Genomic DNA, 17,957 nt, shown 5'->3' with positions numbered 1-17,957 from the left:
CTCCACACTGATGAGGGGCAATACCCCGAAACAGCTGTCTGTGGATGGATACCATGTTTTGGCATAGGTGGTTTCCTTCATTGGAGACTGCCCTTCCCGTGGTTGTTCCTTCCCGGGGAAAGACCTGGCTAGTCATTGCTTGCGTTGAGAAACATGTGATGGTGTCTCCGCGGCTGTTGCTTTATAGAACAGACAAGGACATGAAAATGACCGTTCACATCAACCAATTCCTCCAGCAGTTCGAACGACAAGGAGTCCCTGACTAGGATCATGACACCTGCCTTTTTAGAGGGACCTGAGGCCTCAAAAACATGAGGGTAATTTTTAGGGAAAACGTGGGATGATTATTAATTTTAAATTTAGTCTCCTGGAGGCACACGACATCTGCTGCAGATTTATTAATTTCTCTCTGAAAGGAAAAACGCCTATTTGGACTATTAAGCCCCTTAACGTTATAAGTAACTAATGTAAGTACCATGAAAAAATGGCGTTAAAAAACAATCACCAGCTGGAAAGTGTCAGAAAAAGAAAACACTACAAAACTAAATAACCAAAGAATAAGTACAAACTTAAAATTGTACAGTGTTAGAACCCTAAGAGGGAAACCACAGAAAATGGTTCTCCTACTTGCGCCGGGGGAAAAGTCCATGCAGTGCAAGGCTAAGGAAACCCTCATTAACACCTATATCAAATAGAAAAATATACAAGCTATGCACAATATTAAATCATATATCAGATAACCCATAGACACACATCACAATAGGCTCAGGTGACATGTCCTGGACCAGCAAAAGAAACTGTAGGAACAGAGGTCAAGACACCCCGAGATTTCAGAAATTGGAACCTCTCTTCAGGTGAAAGAAAAGTTGCATTCTTCCCTTTGTAATTAAAAAAGAGGCATAGAGGAAAGCCCCACTTATAAGGAAGGCCTCGCTCCCTCAACACGGAGGTCAGTGATCGAAAGTGTTTCCGACCTTCAATAGTTGCTTTAGATAGATCAGAAAACAACTTTAGATGGTGATATGGTTCCGGGAAGCCTTCCTTAATTCTGACCAAATTCTGAATTTTCTCTTTTATGTAGTAGAAATGAATTTTCATAATTACATCCCTGGGTAGGTCTTTAGGGATGGAAGGAGGCTTAGGAAGACGATGGATACTATCAATGATAAGATCAATGGTCATCCTCCTAAAAACTCCCTTAACTCCCTTAAAAGTTTTTCAACTAATGTGTTCATATATGCCTCAAGCATTGTAGCACCAGGGAAGGCCCCGGACAACTCCTCAGGTTTCGGCCTAGATTTTTTTGGAGTAGGGTTGGGGGAAGAACTACAGTACAATCCTCCCCCGAGGAATTGGCACTGGAAGACCGCGTACTCCCCCACCCAAGGGACCCTTCCTCTTTGAAGAGGAAGAAAGATCCATTGTCTCAGTATGAGAATTTGAGGAAGGAAGATCTCCACTTAACGTCAAACAAGCACCATGTGTGGACAACGAGAGAGACACATTGTCGGTAGAAAGCTGCGAACAGTCTCTGTCAATGGGAGAACGGGACTTAAGCGGACTCAATAGATTAACCGTGTCCCTGGAAGAACCACGATGAGACCTGGGCTCTTTATTTTGCTTTAGTCCTCTAGAGACACCTGTAGTTTTAGCCATAGGTAATTTTGAGTTGAAATGACTCATTTTGCCAAGTGATATAACCAAGAACTGAGAAAGAGTAGAATAGTAACTTTATATTAAATAAATTAACCCAGGAGATAATGTCACAGAAGTGTATAGGGTTGTGTTATTTTGAGGTGACCGGCTAGGGACCACCGCTACCCAACGTCAATTTTTACTAAAATTTTGTATTTATTTATTTATTGTTTAATTTATTTTTTGTTTTTTGTATTTTATTATGTTTTATTTATTATTTCTAATATTATTGTTTCTTCTGTTTCCTCTCTCCCTCTTAAGGACACTGCTCTCTCCTGGTTCTCTTCCTATCTTTCTGACCGCTCCTTCAGCATCTTGTTCGCTGGCTCCATTTCATCTCCTCTTCCTCTCGCTGTGGGGTTACATCAGGCTCAGTCCTTGGCCCCCTTCTCTTCTCTTTCTCTTCTCTTGGCCCCACTTGGACAGACATCAGCAAATTTGGCTTTCAGTACCATCTTTATGCTGATGACACACAACTATATACAGTACATCATTCCCTGACCTTACCACCGCTGTACTACAGAACGCCAGTGACTATTCGCAGTCTCCAACATCATGTCCACTCTCTATCTGAAACTCAACCTTTTCAAAACTGAACTTCTTCTACTCCCGCCGTCTACCAACCTCCCTAAATCTGACATTTCTTTTTCCGTGGGTGGCACCATAATAACACCCCGGCAGTAGGTGCGCTGTCTGGGTGTTTGACACCAATCTCTCCTTCACCTCCCATATACAATCTCTTGCCCGCTCTTGCTGCTTACACCTAAAGAACATCTCTAGAATCCGCCCTTTTCTCACCATGGAAACAACAAAAACCCTCACTGTCACCCTGATCCACTCTCGCCTGGACAACTGTAATGCTCTATTAATTGACCTCCCCATCACTCGACTTTCCCCTCTCTAGTCCATCCTTAATGCAGCAGCCAGGGTCATCCATCTGGCTAATCGGTACTCGGACGCGTCCGCTCTTCGCCAGTCGTTACTCTGGCTGCCCATTCATTATATGATCCAATTCAAAGTACTTGTTCTCACCCACAAAGCTCTCCACGGTGCGGCACTCCATTACATCTCCTCCCTCATTTCTGTCAGCCTAACCGACCGCTGTGCTCTGCAAACGACTTTCGACTAACCTCTGCACTAATCCGTACCTCCCACTACTGACTCCAAGACTTCTCCCGCGCTGCACCAATCCTCTGGAATGCTCTACCCCAAGAAATTTGGACCAGCCACAACTTGCACAGATTTAGGCGCTCCCTCAAAACACATTTGTTCAGAGCAGCCTATCACGTTCCCTAATCAGTCATTTTATGTGTAAGTGTGCGGGAGTATCCCATTCACTATCTCTATCTATCCCCCACTCCCTCGAGATGGCTGGACCATCATTGTAAATACATCACTGTAAATACACACCTGTACTTTGTGTCTCCCCAGCTCATTGTAGATTGTAAGCTCTCACGAGCAGGGCCATCTTATTTTGGTTTAATCACTGTATTATTGCTAAAGTTCTTACTTTTGATTGTTGTGTTTGAAGCTGTTAAATTGTAAACCACTGTGGAATATGTTGACGCTATGTAAATAAAGATTATTATTATTATTATTATTATTATTATTATTATATGTCGAGGTTGGTGAAGAAGTGGTCCAATGACAATTAAGTAAAGGTGCTGAAATGGCCCCCACAATCCCCAGACTTCAACCCAATTGAATGTTTGTGGGTAGAGTACAGGGGACCAGGTAGGGAGGAACCTCCTACCATATACGCATGGTGTGCCAATTAATTTACACAGCAGCAGGGGCATAACATGAATCTCCTTGTCTGCCATGTACGTAAGCCTGTACATATGTGACATCCGTGTATCTGTTTGCAGTCCGTGTGTCACATCCATGTGTTGTCCATGTGACACGTACCGGCGCCTGTGAAAAACAGTACAGTTAGCTGTTCTCAGGCAATGGTTGCTGATAGCAACGCTAATCATTGTCGCTTGGTGTCTCTGAGATCAGCGCGACCATGCGACAATGATGGGATTTGAATTCAGCACTTGCTGAGTACATTCTGTGTAAAATTAAGAAATAAATAAAAAAAAAATGGCATGGGATCCCACTTAGTTTTCATAACCAGCAGAGGGAAAGCCCATGGCTGGAGGCTGATGTTAATAACCCCTTCTGATGGATTGCAGCGGGGGACCTGACTGAGCAGCGGAGAGGTAGGGATATTGTTGTTTTTTTGTTTTATTTTTGCTACAGGTTGATGGTTTAGTTTTGGATTAGCAGAGGAACAAATATTGTCAAAAACTTGGTGTCTTTATTTCATTAAAATAATTTTTCATTAATGTCTGTGTGTTTTTAATAGTCTAGGGTTAATAATGGATAGGTGTCTTATTGACAACTCTCCATTATTAATTGGCTTAATGTCACCTTCCAATAGCAAGGTGACATTAACCCCTTCTTATTAACCCATTAGCCACCGCTACAGGGCAATGGGAATAGAGAAGATAAGTCCCAGAATAGGTGCATCTTATAGATGCGCCTTTTCTGGGGTGTCTGGGGGCAGATTTTTGTAGCCAGGGGGGCAAAAACAATGGTCCCTCTCAAGGCTATTAAAATCTGCCCTCACTCACCTGCTTTACCTCTCTGGTTGAGATTTTATCGCTGGAGTCCACACATTTTTTTATAATGAATTAACCCCTTAATTTAACACCTAGAAGTACCAAATTTTACACACAAACCCTAATCTAACTATTAGTTAGGAACATATAAAAAAATACATGAAATTAAATGATTTACTGTATATAAACCATGTGTTATTTCATGTCGGGTTTAGTATTGATTTTACAGAAGCCGGCAATTGATTTAGCGGCTATTCTGCTATGTAGAACTCTACGAAATATAAACAGGCTCGGACTGGCCCACCGAGGTACCGTTGGATCCCTCGGTGGGCCCCGCCCCCGCCTGACCATGAATGTCACTGAACAAGCCAGCTTGCTGCCGGCCGCTTGTACCTGTGAATCAGATCATCCAAGTAGTGCAATTACATACTCACCACCTCTCCTAGCATGTCTCTTGCAGCCCCCTGTGCTTATTCCATCTTCAATCTCAGCGATGTTCTATCTTCCTGTATTCAGTGGCCGCTCATTACCTATGTGCATAAGTAATGAGCGGCTCATTACATATGCGCATATGTAATGAGCGGCTCAGCGGAACCACGTGGACGCTGAAAGCAGGAAGAAGAACAGCGGTGAGATTGAAGATGGAATAAGCACCGGCCGGGGGCTGCCAGAGACATACTAGGAGAGGTGGTGAGTGCCTCTGTCCTGTCCCTGCGCTCTGCCCTGTCCTGTCCCTGCGCTCTGCCCTGTCCTGTCCCTGTGCTCTGCCCTGTCCACTCAGCTGCACTCTGCCCTGTCCCTGCGCTCTGCCCTGTCCCCTCAGCTGCACTCTGCCCTGCGCTCTGCCCTGTCCCTGCACGCTGCCCTGTCTCCTCAGCTGCGCTCTGCCCTGTCCCTGCGCTCTGCCCTGTCCCCTCAGCTGCACTCTGCCCTGTCACTGCGCTCTGCCCTGTCCCTGCACTCTGCTCTGTCCCCTCAGCTGCGCTCTGCCCTGTCCCCTCAGCTGCACTCTGCCCTGCCCCTGCGCTCTGCCCTGTCCCTGCGCTCTTCCCTGTCCCCTCAGCTGCACTTTGCCCTGTCCCTGCGCTCTGCCCTGTCCCCTCAGCTGCACTCTGCCCTGTCACTGCGCTCTGCCCTGTCCCTGCACTCTGCCCTGTCCCTGCACTCTGCCCTGTCCCTGCACTCTGCCCTGTCCCCTCAGCTGCGCTCTGCCCTATCACTGCGCTCTGCCCTGTCCCCTCAGCTGCGCTCTACCCTGTCCCTGCGCTCTGCCCTGTCCCCTCAGCTGCGCTCTGCCCTGTCCCTGCGCTCTGCCCTGTCCCCTCAGCTACACTCTGCCCTGTCACTGCGCTCTGCCCTGTCACTGCGCTCTGCCCTGTCACTGCACTCTGCCCTGTCCCTGCGCTCTGCCCTGTCCCCTCAGATGCGCTCTGCCCTATCACTGCGCTCTGCCCTGTCCCCTCAGCTGCGCTCTGCCCTGTCCCTGCGCTCTGCCCTGTCCCCTCAGCTGCGCTCTACCCTGTCACTGCGCTCTGCCCTGTCCCCTCAGCTGCGCTCTGCCCTGTCCCTGCGCTCTGCCCTGTCCCTGCACTCTGCCCTGTCCCCTCAGCTGCGCTCTGCCCTGTCCCTGCGCTCTGCCCTGTCCCCTCAGCTGCGCTCTGCCCTTTCCCTGCCGCCGCTCTCTTCTCTTTGGGTATGTGCACACGTTGTGGACTGTGCTGCGGATTTGGCTGAATCCGCAGGTAAAATGACCTGTGGTTTACCTGCAGATTTAGTGCAGATTTAGTGCGGATTTCGCCTGCATTTTTACACCTGCGTATTCCTATAATGGAATGGGTGTAAAAACGCTGTGGATTCCGTACAAAGAAGTGACATGCTGCAGAAAATAAACCGCAGCAAATCTGCGTAGAATTTTCCGCAGCATGTGCACAGCGGATTTAGTTTTCCATGGGATAACATGGTACTGTACACTGCATGGAAAACTGCTGCGGATTCGCAGCCAAATCTGCAACATGTGCACATACCCTTCCTCTGCCTGTGCCACCGCTCTCTTCTCTTTCTCTGCCTGTGCCAACGCTCTCTTCTCTGTGCCGCTACGCTCTGCATGCACGTGAGTTTTGTACAGGCCACAATATGTTTTGCGCTGTACACAAGAAATGGCCGTCAGTGTCAGTATAACTTCAAGGAAATCTATCAGCAGAATTCACATTCCAATCTGCCTGCATTAATGGACCTGATGAGGCTGGTGAACTGACTGCAAATCCATGTCTGGTTGGCTGAATAATCCTGCATGAAGGTTTCGCTGCCTGAATCTCCGCTGGGCGTTTTCTGAGCGCTAGTCGGGTTGTGAAATTCTCATCTTATAAGGTCCCAGGATTATACAATCATTCCTACAAGCCGTGCACCAACTGGAGGAGCACAGGAGGGAGCGCTGAGTAATTACAGGGGGTGGGAGGGTGAATGCACAGGTTACACATCCTGGAGATGTAATACTCCTATGTCACGGGGAGCGCTGCTCCTGCAGCTGTACATTCTATCATCCCACAGGGGAGAGACGGATGTGAACTACAGCTCTGGAATGTAATACAGCAGGTAGCTCAGGATCAGTAATGAAATGTTATAATTCTGTATGGAGGCCTATGTGGTGCCTATAATACTGTATGGAAGACTATGCGGTGCCCGTAATACTGTATGGAGGACTATGCGGTGCCCATAATACCGTATGGAGGACTATGCGGTGCCCATAATACTGTATGGAGGACTATGCAGTGCCCGTAATACTGTATGGAGGACTATGCGGTGCCCATAATACTGTATGGAGGACTATGCGGTGCCCATAATACTGTATGGAGGACTATGTGGTGCCCATAATTCTGTATGGAGGACTATGTGGTGCCCATAATTCTGTATGGAGGACTATGTGGTGCCCATAATTCTGTATGGAGGACTATGCAGTGCCCATAATACTCTATGGAGGACTATGTGGTGCCCATAATACTGCATGGAGGACTATGCAGTGCCCAGAATACTGTATGGAGGACTATGTGGTGTCCATATTTCTGTATGGAGGCCTATGTGGTGCCCATAATTCTGTATGGAGGACTACATGGTGTCCCATAATTCTGTATGGAGGACTATGTGGTGCCCAAAATTTTGTATGGAGAGCTACGTGGTGTCCCATAATTCTGTATGGAGGCCTATGTGGTGCCCATAATTCTGTATGGAGGACTACATGGTGTCCCATAATTCTGTATGGAGGACTACATGGTGTCCCATAATTCTGTATGGAGGACTATGTGGTGCCCATAATTTTGTTTGGAGAGATACGTGGTGCCCCATAATTCTGTATGGAGGCCTATGCGGTGCCCATAATTCTGTATGGAGGACTATGTGGTGCCCATAATTTTGTATGGAGAGATATGTGGTGTCCCATAATTCTGTATGGAGGCCTATGTGGTGCCCATAATTCTGTATGGAGGACTAGATGGTGTCCCATAATTCTGTATGGAGGACTATGTGGTGCCCATAATTTTGTTTGGAGAGATACGTGGTGCCCCATAATTCTGTATGGAGGACTATGCGGTGCCCATAATTCTGTAGGGAGGACTATGTGGTGCCCATAATTTTGTATGGAGAGATACGTGGTGTCCCATAATTCTGTATGGAGGCCTATGTGGTGCCCATAATTCCGTATGGAGGACTACATGGTGTCCCATAATTCTGTATGGAGGACTATGTGGTGCCCATAATTTTGTTTGGAGAGATACGTGGTGCCCCATAATTCTGTATGAAGGACTATGTGGTGCCCATAATTCTGTATGGAGGACTACATGGTGCCCCATTATTCTGTATGAAGGACTATGCGGTGACCATAATTCTGTATGTAGGGATATGTGGTGTACTGTATGCTATGACAGGCCTGCCATTGCCATTAATGATCCATCTTCTGGATTCTTCTGTTTGGTTCTTGTATGTGCGGTGATGGCGCTGACATCCTTGTGTTCAGACATCTTTTCTCCAAGTCTCTAAATTAAAATGTCCACTATTGTACTAATGTACGGCGAGGGGTTCCGTCGGTCCCTGCAGCTAATCGCACGGGTACCGGGAGGCTTTCGCCGCTAAGACCGGCAGGCAGCAACGCTGCCTGGCTGGTCCGGGCAAATTTTAGCCCCCCCTGCAGATACGAACGCTTCGATTGGCTGGGCTGTGTAACATCTACCATGGAACGCTTGTTGGGACAAAGTGATCACTATACCCCCTACGTCAATCCTTGGGGGTGTAGGTTCCAAAATGGGGTCACTTTTTAACTTCAAAGTAACACAGGTCAGATTTGCAAAAAATGGCCTGGGCATTAAGGTGAAAACAGGCCTGCGGCCCTAAAGGATTAAATGAATCATAGTGCGGAAAGATCTGCAGCATATGAACAACGGTGCAGCTTTTAGTAGAATTAGGATGCTGAAATGATGCAGATTTGGCGTGGGATATACGGCAAAAGAACCCATGGTGTAATTCTGCGGTCTCAAAGCCTAAATGTTGAGTTGTACATTACTGTAGGTGGGCCCCTAAAATTAAATTACCTTGGTGGGCCCTAGACACCCCAGTCCGACCCTGAATATAAATATATATATACATATATATATATGTGTCTCAATGACATGTGTATATATATATATACACTCACTGGCCACTTTATTAGGTACACCATGCTAGTAACGGGTTGGACCCCCTTTTGCCTTCAGAACTGCCTCAATTCTTCGTGGCAGAGATTCAACAAGGTGCTGGAAGCATTCCTCAGAGATTTTGGACCATATTGACATGATGGCATCACACAGTTGGCGCAGATTTGTCGGCTGCACATCCCTGATGCGAATCTCCCGTTCCACCACATCCCAAAGATGCTCTATTGGATTGAGATCTGGTGACTGAGGAGGCCATTTGAGTACAGTGAACTCATTGTCATGTTCAAGAAACCAATCTGAGATGATTCGAGCTTTATGACATGGCGCATTATCCTGCTGAAAGTAGCCATCAGATGTTGGGTACATTGTGGTCATAAAGGGATGGACATGGTCAGCAACAATACTCAGGTAGGCTGTGGCGTTGCAACGATGCTCAATTGGTACCAAGGGGCCCAAAGAGTGCCAAGAAAAAATTCCCCACACCATGACACCACCACCACCAGCCTGAACCGTTGATACAAGGCAGGATGGATCCATGCTTTCATGTTGTTTACGCCAAATTCTGACCCTACCATCCGAATGTTGCAGCAGAAATCGAGACTCATCAGACCAGGCAACGTTTTTCCAATCTTCTACTGTCCAATTTCGATGAGCTTGTGCAAATTGTAGCCTCAGTTTCCTGTTCTTAGCTGAGAGGAGTGGTACCCAGTGTGGTCTTCTGCTGCTGTAGCCCATCTGCCTCAAAGTTCGACGCACTGTGCGTTCAGAGATGCTCTTCTGCCTACCTTGGTTGTAACGGGTGGCAATTTGAGTCAATGTTGCCTTTCTATCAGCTCGAACCAGTATGCCCATTCTCCTCTGACCTCTGGCATCAACAAGGCATTTCCGGCCACAGAACTGCCGCTCACTGGATTTTTTTTCTTTTTCGGACCATTCTCTGTAAACCCTAGAGATGGTTGTGCGTGAAAATCCCAGTAGATCAGCAGTTTCTGAAATACTCAGACCAGCCCTTCTGGCACCAACAATCATGCCACGTTCAAAGGCACTCAAATCACCTTTCTTCCCCATACTGATGCTCGGTTTGAACTGCAGGAGATTGTCTTGACCATGTCTACATGCCTAAATGCACTGAGTTGCCGCCATGTGATTGGCTGATTAGAAATTAAGTCTTAACACACAGTTGGACAGGTGTACCTAATAAAGTGGCCAGTGAGTGTATATATATATACACAGTATATATGTACGTATTCTATGTGTCTATATCTATTCTTTCGTTTCTTTATTAAACATGTCAGTGTGATTTTACTGTCTCACAAAGTGAATTGCTGGCTTTTGTTAAAGGACACCGGGTGCGTATTTCTCGCAAGTCACATGTCTGGTCGGTGTGTAATCCGTAATTTTTGTGCCCCCATAGACTTGCATTGGCGTATTTTGGCCGGAATACGCTGACAGTCGCAGCATGCTGCGATTGTCTCGGCCTGTAAAATACGTCCGAGAAATATACGGCTGTTGGGAGCTGCCCCTTAGAAAATCATTGGTCCGTGTTTAGTGCGATGTTTTTACGCCTCTCACTCGTCCATATTTCTCTCTAGTGTGATGCCGGCCTTACTGTTCAATGTAGACTGAAAGCTATGACAGGGTGGGGTTAACAACTGAGCACTAATAGATCTGTAGCAGAGAAAATTGTGATTGAATCATAAATGCTGCACCCTGTATAGATCAATGGAATCAGGGGTCACTGTACCTACCTTGTGCTGCAGTCAAATTTCAAAGCAGAAGTCTGTTGACAGATTCCCTTTACCCCCAAGGGTGGTTTGCATGTTAATGACCAGGCCAATTTTTAAAATTCTGACCACTGTCCACTTATAAGGTGCTAACTCTGAAATGCTTCAATAGATCCAGATGATTCTGAGATTGTTTTCTCGGAACATATTGTACTTCATGATAGTGCTAAAATTTCTTTGATATGACTTGCGTTTATTTGTGAAAAAAATGGAAATTTGGTGAAAATTTTCAAAATTTTGCAATTTTCCAAATTTGAATTTTCATGCCCTTAAATCACAAAGATATTTCACACAAAATATTTAATAAGTAACACTTTCCACATGTCTACTTTACATCAGCACAATTTTGGAATCAAATTTTTTTTTGTTAGGAAGTTATAAGGGTTAATACTTAAACAGCGATTTCTCATTTTTGCAACACCATATTTATTTTTTTAGGGACCACATCACATTTGAAGTCACTTTGAGGGGTCTATATGATGGAAAATACCCAAAAGTGACACCATTCTAAAAACTGCACCCCTCAAGGTGCTCAAAACCACATCCAAGCAGTTTATTAACTCTTCTGGTGCTTCACAGGAATTTTTGGAATGTTTAAAAAAAATGAACATTTAACTTTTTATCACAAAAAAATTTACTTCAGATCCAAGAGTAACAGGAGAAATCGAACCCCAAAAGTTATTGTGCAATTTGTCCTGAGTACACTGATACCCCATATGTGGGGGGGAACCATTGTTTGGGCACAATGCAAAATTGACTGGAATTGAAATCAGACGCCATGTCAGGTTTGGAGAGCCCCTGATGTGCCTAAACAGTGGAAACCCCCCCACAAATGACACCATTTTGGAAACTAGACCCCCCAAGGAACTTATCTAGATGGGTAGTGAGCACTTTGAACCCCCAAGGACTTCACAGAAGTTTATAACGTAGAGCCATAAAATTAAAAAAATTCATATTTTTTCCACAAAAATGATCTTTTCACCTTTAATTTTTTATTTTCCCATGGGTAACAGGAGAAATTTGACTCCAAAAGTTATTGAGCAATTTCTCCTGAGTACGCTGATACTCAATATGTGGGGGTAAACCACTGTTTGGGTGCATGGCAGAGCTCGGAAGGGAAGGAGCACTGTTTTACTTTTTCAGCGCAAAATTGGCTGGATTGAGAACGAACGCCATGTCGCGTTTGGAGAGCTCCTGATGTGCCTAAACAGTGGAAATCCCCCACAAGTGACCCCATTTTGGAATCTAGACCCCTCCAGTAATTTATCTATATGTGTGGTGAGAACTTTGAACCCCCAAGTATTTCACTAAAGTTTATAATGCCCGGCCGTGAAAAAAAAGTATTTTTTTTCCACAAAGATGATTTCTTAGCCCCCCCAATTTTTTATTTTCCCAAGAGTAGCAGGAGAAATTGGGCCCCAATAGTTGTTGTCCAATTCGTGCTGAGTACACTGGTACCCCATATGTGGGAGAAAACTACTGTTTGGGTGCATGGCAGAGCTCGGAAGATAAGTAGTGATGTTTTGGAATGTAGACTTTGTTGGAATGGTCTGCGGGCATCATGTCACATTTGGAGAGACCCTGATGTGCCTAAACAGTGGAAACCCCCCACAAGTGACCCCATTTTGGAAACTAGACCCCCCAAGGAACTTATCTAGATGTGCCTTAACAGTGGCAATGCCCAACAAGTGCCCCCTTTTTGGAACTAATCTACTGTTTCCTGGTATGTGAATTTTATAAGTGACCCCGGATCTCACTGCAGCCCGTGAGCACGGCCGATCGCCTTGACGTACTATTCCGTCCATGGTCAAATTGTGCCAGGTCACATGGACGGAATAGTACGTCTGATGTCAGAAAGGGGTTAAAGAGAACCTATCGGCTGATACATGCTACTCGATCCACAGGCAGCATGTATCAGACACTGGCTGTATGTCCTCAGCCATATATATTTAATAGTGTTGATCAACAACTGAAATGCTCGAGCACTCAGTAGATGAATCAAGCACGTTGGATGCTCGAACCTGCTTGACTCGAGTAGAGAACTTAATGGAAATTAAAGTAAAACTCAAGCTTTTTTTCGGAGGTCTCTCTCCATTCTCACAGTTCTACAGCTCGCAGAGTCCGGCTGACAGAGGAATCCCTGCGCTCCCATCAGCAAAATACCCGGCTTCTGTGTGGCACAATGAGCTACTTACGGGAACTCAAGCACAACGCGATACAGCTTAACACTCGATCAAGCACCCCGATGTTCAATTGAGCATCGAGCAGTGCTGAGCACACTCGCCCATCACTCATTTTTAACTCAGAAACACTACAGAGTTTCAGAGACAAATTGCTGGTGACTTAGCCACACGGGAGACTAGGTGACCAGGCGGGTCCCTGGCAGCTTCTTTCTACCCTCCATATTGGTGTGACAAGTCTCTTCCAATACACACAGGGAGAGACCTATCAATCCAGGGCAGTGGGTGGGGAGAAGCTGCAAGGAACACCCCTGTCCAACTAGTCTCTTAGCTCCTTCATCAGTAGTTTTTAAACTATGTTTTTCTCTGAATGGCTGTAACACTTTACAGTCAAAGATAAATGGCTGAGATCAAATAGCAGTGTCTGATACATGTAGTCCATGGATAGGGCAGCATGAATCAGTTGTCAGGTTCTCTTTAAGGGAGAAAGGCTGGTGACAAAGGCATCTGTCAGATTGCGGTATATGCCCCTCTCCCCATTTAGGACACATACACCCTTGGCATATAGGGAGGTTTGGATAAGTAGCTACTGCTTGTACGATATGATACGATGTGATGCTATACGATATGATACACTTTATTGATCCCGAGGGAAATTATGGTATTACAGCAGCGTTACAAAGAGCATTACATAAAGTAATTCCTTGACAAAGATCTTTCACATGACTAACCACATTACGTAACAAACAAATTTGTGTAAGTGCAGGTACTTAAATCTTAAATCTCTGATCATTGCTATTAGTAAACCAGCCATAGGTCATTGTCATCTTTCACCCTTAGGAAATTGTTATATATCCCCATAACAGTAGACACAAACGATTTCCTGAATTTCTCCCTTCTTGCACCTAAGTAGGATTAGACCGCTGCTGAATGTGCTCTTCTGCTTCAAGAACAGCTTGTATAGTGAGTGTGTATTATTGTTCATTATAGCCCTACACTTCTTCTGAAACCTATCTTCCACTTCCTCCTCAAAAGAGTCAAGATGGAGGCCAACAGCCGCGCTTGCCTTATTGATAAGTTTGTTGAGCTTATTAGCGTCAGCTACTCGCACACTACTGCCCCAGCAAATAATAGCAAAAAAGATGGCAGTTGCCACAACGGCCTGGTAGAACATTTCTAGCATTTTACTGCACACATTGAACGACCTGAGCTTCCGTAGAAAGTACAGTCTGCTCATTCCCTTCTTGCAAACCTTCTCCGTATGACAACTCCAATCGAGTTTGCTATCAAGGTGGACCCCCAAATATTTGTAGCTCTCAACCATCTCCACCTCCTGGCCAGCAATAGTGATCAGTAAGTAATCATCTTTTTTCACGTTTGGAGACCCCCTGATGTGCCTAAACAGTGGAAACCCCTCAATTCAATGGTCGTGAAGGGGTTAACCCCTTCACAACCTTTGACGCCACATACGCGTCATGAAAAGTCGTGCCAAAACGACCCATGACGCCTATGTGGCGTCATGACTTTAAAGCCCCCCTGTGGGTCGGGTGACCTAGGTCACTGAAAGGTCACCCGACCCGCAGATACAGGGGGCTTTGTTCTTCACCACAGGGGGTGTGGCTTCGCCCCCACATGGCTACGATCGCTCAGATTGGCTGTTAAAAGTGAAACAGCCATTCAGAGCGATAGTAATATTTCATCAATGAAAATTGATGAAATATTACAATCCAGCCATGGCCGATGCTGCAGTAGCATCGGACATGGCTGGAGATCGTGATCCGACCCCCCCATCGACTCACGGGGCCGATCGGTCCCCGATACCGACTGACGGCGGCAATGTGCCGCCGCCGTCATCATCAGCTCCCCTCCCCCTTCTCTGGGCTCCCCTCCCCCTTCTCTGGGCTCCCCCCAGCTCCCGACCCCCCCTCACCCCCCCCGATACCTCCGATGTCCCTCTCCGCCTCCCGGTGTCCCGCGGTCCTGCTTCATGGGCGTCGCCATCTTGGAAAATGGTGGGCGCATGCGCAGTGCGCCCGCCGGCTGCAATTTTCCTTCATTCATTTTGATCACTGTGTTAAACTCTCACATTGATCAAAATAGAATGAAAAGTAAATAAACCCCCCATTTTTATTTTTATTTTTCCATTAGGGTTAGGGTTGGAAAGAGGGTTAGGGTTGGAAAGAGGGTTAGGGTTAGGGTTGGAAAGAGGGTTAGGGTTGGAAAAAGGGTTAGGGTTAGGGTTGGAAAAATGGTTAGGGTTGGAATTAGGGTTAGGGTTGGAATTAGGGTTAGGGTTGGAATTAGGGTTAGGGTTGGATTTAGGGTTAGAGTGGAATTAGGGTTAGAGTGGAATTAGGGTTAGAGTGGAATTAGGGTTAGGGTTAGAACTAGGGTTAGGGTTGGAATTAGGGTTAGGGTTGGAATTAGGGTTAGGGTTGGAATTAGGGTTAGGGGTGTATTGGGGTTAGGGTTATGGTTAGGGTTGGGATTAGGGATGTGTTGGGGTTAGGGTTGTGGTTAGGGGTGTGTTGGGGTTAGGGTTGGAGTTAGAATTGAGGGGTTTCCACTATTTAGGCACATCAGGGGGTCTCCAAACGCGACATGGTGCAACCATTGATACCAGCCAATTTTGCGTTCAAAAAGTCAAACGGTGCTCCCTCCTTTCCAAGCCCCGACGTGTGCCCAAACAGTGGTTTACCCCAACATATGGGGTATCAGCGTACTCAGGAAAAATTGCACAACAACTTTGGTGGTCTCATTTCTCCTGTTACCCTTGGAAAAATAAAAAATTGGGGGCTAAAAAATTATTTTTTTGGAAAATAAATGATTTTTTCATTTTCACGTCTGCGTTATAAACGTCTGTGAAGCACTTGGGGGTTCAAAGTGCTCACCAGATATCTAGATAAGTTCCTTGGAAGGTCTAGTTTCCAAAATGGGGTCACTTGTGGGGGTTTCTACTGTTTAGGCACATCAGGGGCTCTGCAAACGTAACGACGACCGCAGACCTTTCCATCAAAGTCTGCAATTCAAAACGTCACTACTTCCATTCTCAGCCCTTACGTGCGCCCAAACAATGGTCCCCCCCACATATGGGTTACCAGCGTACTCAGGACAAACTGGACAACAACTTTTGGGGTCCAATTTCTCCTGTTACCCTTGTGAAAATAAGAATTTGCGAGCTAAAATAAACATTTTTTGAGGAAAAAATGATTTTTTATTTTCACAGCTTTGCGTTATAAACTTCTGTGAAGCACTTGGGGGTTCAAAGTGCTCATTACACATCTAGATAAGTTCCTTGGGGTGTGTAATTTCCAAAATGGGGTCACTTGTGGGGGGTTCCACAGTTTAGGCACACCAGGGGCTCTGCAAATGTAACAGGACGCCCGCAGACCATTCCATCAAAGTCAGCATTTCATAATGTCACTACTTCCGTTCCGAGCCACGACATGTGCCCAAACAGTGGTCCCCACCCACATATGGGGTACCAGCGTACTCAGGACAAACTGGAAAACAACTTTTGGGGTCCAATTTATCCTGTTACGCTTGTGGAAAAAAAATTGCTGGCTAAAAATCATTTTTTTGGAGGAAAAAAAATGATTTTTTGTTTTCACGGCTCTGCGTTATAAACTTCTGTGAAGCACTTGGGGGGTTCAAGGTGCTCTCCACACATCTAGATAAGTTCCTTGGGGGGTCTAGTTTCCAAAATGGGGTCATTTGTGGGGAGTTTCCACAGTTTAGGTACATCAGGGGCTCTGCAAATGTAACATGATGCCCGCAGACCATTCCATCAAAGTCAGCATTTCAAAATGTCACTACTTCTCTTCCAAGCCCTGACGTGTGCCCAAACAGTGGTCCCCCCCCACATATGGGGTACCAGCATACTCAGGACAAACTGGACAACAACTTTTGGGGTTCAGTTTCTCCTGGTACCCTTGTGAAAATAAAAAATTGCGCACTAAAAAATAATTTTTTGAGGAAAAAAAAATATGTTTTATTTTCACGGCACTGCGTTATAAACTTTTGTGAAGCACTTGGGGGTTGAAAGTGCTCACTATGTATCTAGATAAGTTCCTTAGGGGGTCTAGTTTCCAAAATGGGGTTATTTGTGGGGGAGCTTCAATGTTTAGGCACACAGGGGCTCTCCAAACACGACATGGTGTCCGCTAACGATTAGAGGTAATTTTCATTTCAAAAAGTCAAATGGTTCTCCTTCCCTTCTGAGCCCTGCCGTGCGCCCAAACAGCGGTTCCCCCCCACATATGGGGTATCAGTGTACTCAGAACACATTGCACAACAACTTTTGTGGTCCAATTTCTCCTGTTACCCTTGTGAAAATGAAAAATAGCGTGCTAAAAAATCATTTTTGAGGAAAAAAAATTATTTTTTCTTTTCACTGCTCTGCGTTATAAACTTCTGTGAAGCACCTGGGGGTTCAAAGTGCTCACTACACATCTAGATAAGTTCCATAAGAGGTCTAGTTTCCAAAATGGTGTCACTTGTGGGGGGTTTTCACTGTTTAGGCACACAGGGGCTCTCCAAACGCGACATGGTGTCCGATAACGATTGGAGCTAATTTTCCATTCAAATAGTCAAATAGTGCTCCTTCACTTACGGACCCTGCTGTGCGCCCAAACAGTGGTTTATGACCACATATGAGGTATCTGTGCACTCAGGAGAAATTGCCATAAACATTTATTTATTTATATTTATGTTTCTCCCTCTCCCATATTGATAGTTCTGCTTCACGTCACTTGTCTTATCTATTGCATTTTTTCTAGGCTGTATTGTGCATAAATATGTGACTTCAGATTTTGTATTAGTCTAGCCTGATGAAGAGACCTGAGTAGTCTCGAAAGCTTGCAATGTATTACCATCTTTTCAGTTAGCCATTAAAAGGTATCAACTACTGAGGACTCTCAATCCTGAATATTTTTCTATCCACTGGCTAACACGGTACAAAGATATACATCTTTCCTGTACCTCATAAAGGGACACTGGTCAGAATTGCAAAAA

The 17,957-nt window shown here is 45.5% G+C and overlaps 1 protein-coding gene across 1 annotated transcript in view; it reads right to left on the bottom strand.

Moving 5' to 3' along the window:
* Positions 1 to 17,957, bottom strand: part of CCDC170 (coiled-coil domain containing 170) — a 371,660-nt gene that overhangs the window by 300,590 nt on the left and 53,113 nt on the right. The gene's annotated exons all lie outside the window — the stretch shown is intronic.

The sequence above is a fragment of the Dendrobates tinctorius genome, unplaced genomic scaffold (assembly GCF_039654945.1).
Source record: "Dendrobates tinctorius isolate UK_male_01 unplaced genomic scaffold, ASM3965494v1 ptg000250l, whole genome shotgun sequence".
Taxonomy (NCBI): Eukaryota; Metazoa; Chordata; class Amphibia; order Anura; family Dendrobatidae; genus Dendrobates; species Dendrobates tinctorius.
This window is presented reverse-complemented; position numbering and strand designations above follow the sequence as displayed.